Genomic DNA, 1,300 nt, shown 5'->3' with positions numbered 1-1,300 from the left:
TTTAAATTAAGTAACATATTAAACGATTTATCCTCCTATCAAACACGAAACTTCCCTGGATCAAATGTCCTATTTTAATTATGTAATTACTTTATATTTATTTCTAACGGGTGCAGCTGAGCGCACGGGTACGGCTAGTCCTTCCAATATAAGTTGAATAATTTAATTCAACCATCTGTTCACCCACCCATGAGTCAATAGATTCTATTATCCATCCATCAATCTATACATCCTCCCATACAACAACACATCGATCCATAGTGGTCCTGGCATAGCTCAGTTGGAAAGAGCGCTCAGCGCGCAGAACTGAGAGGTCCCGGGTTCGATCCCCGGTGCCGGAACGAATTTTTCTCGAATTAAATGTGAAAATTTCCCCAAGAAGTTTGACATATCTGTCAATTTCATTGAACAATATTTTCTGCGGTGAGGGATTTAAATAGCAATGCACAAATATGGTATGTAGGCAGATAAATAGACAATCCTTTAATTTCAGGATAAGTTATATGCTGTGTGTTTCTTAACGTGACCCAGGTGATTCTTTATAAGAGAGAGGAAACAGTATTTTAAAGCTCGGGAATTGGAGGGTGGAAGGGCTGGAAGATGGAGGTGCGTCCCAGCGCATCTAAAACACTTGACATTGTTGTCGCATGCGGTACAACTCTGCCCATAAATATAATGCCATGTGGTACAATAAAGGCCTTCTTAAGTGCGGTTTTAAAGGAGGCTAAAGTAACCGGGGAAAACTAATACTCGGCGCTAACTTAATAATGCTTAAAATTAATTTTGAGGCAGGAATGATAGCATATGAGCAGCTTGTGTCACCTCACTTTAAATGATTAATATCAACTGGTGGAGATAGTACTTGAGGGAAATATGCAGAAACTTTAGAACAGCAATATTATAATAGGAATTTAGAGCTTCAGGGGACGGTTTTAAGAGAGGTACAATATTTATATGACATACGGAACCTAACCGAACACAGTAGTGGATCCATTTCGCAAGTCAGAAGTCTCTTTTGGCTATTCCATATGAAATCGACCAGTAAAAACCCTCGCATTCTTTTAATATTCTAATTTTTTCCCCCTATTTGTACAAGGTGCTGAGGAGAGTGCATTTTCAAAAACATACTATCGAATGTCAAACGGATTTCGTACTATAGAGCGACAAATTTAGCGTATTTTATAAAAACAAGCCTCTTTCAGCGCTCACAACTCTGGAACCATTTACTGCAGAACATTGAACGAGAGCTCATTTTGAAGCTGACATTTAGTAGGTTATGTTAAGGAGTAATCCTTATTTT

The 1,300-nt window shown here is 38.4% G+C and overlaps 1 non-coding gene across 1 annotated transcript; it reads left to right on the top strand.

Annotated features, from left to right (window-relative positions):
* Positions 1 to 264: 264 nt before the first annotated feature.
* On the top strand, positions 265 to 341 carry TRNAA-CGC (transfer RNA alanine (anticodon CGC)). Its single transcript has one exon. It is a non-coding gene; the product is annotated as a tRNA-Ala (tRNA).
* The last annotated feature ends 959 nt before the right edge of the window (positions 342 to 1,300 follow it).

Source organism: Periplaneta americana, chromosome 9, assembly GCF_040183065.1.
Source record: "Periplaneta americana isolate PAMFEO1 chromosome 9, P.americana_PAMFEO1_priV1, whole genome shotgun sequence".
NCBI lineage: Eukaryota > Metazoa > Arthropoda > Insecta > Blattodea > Blattidae > Periplaneta > Periplaneta americana.
This window is presented reverse-complemented; position numbering and strand designations above follow the sequence as displayed.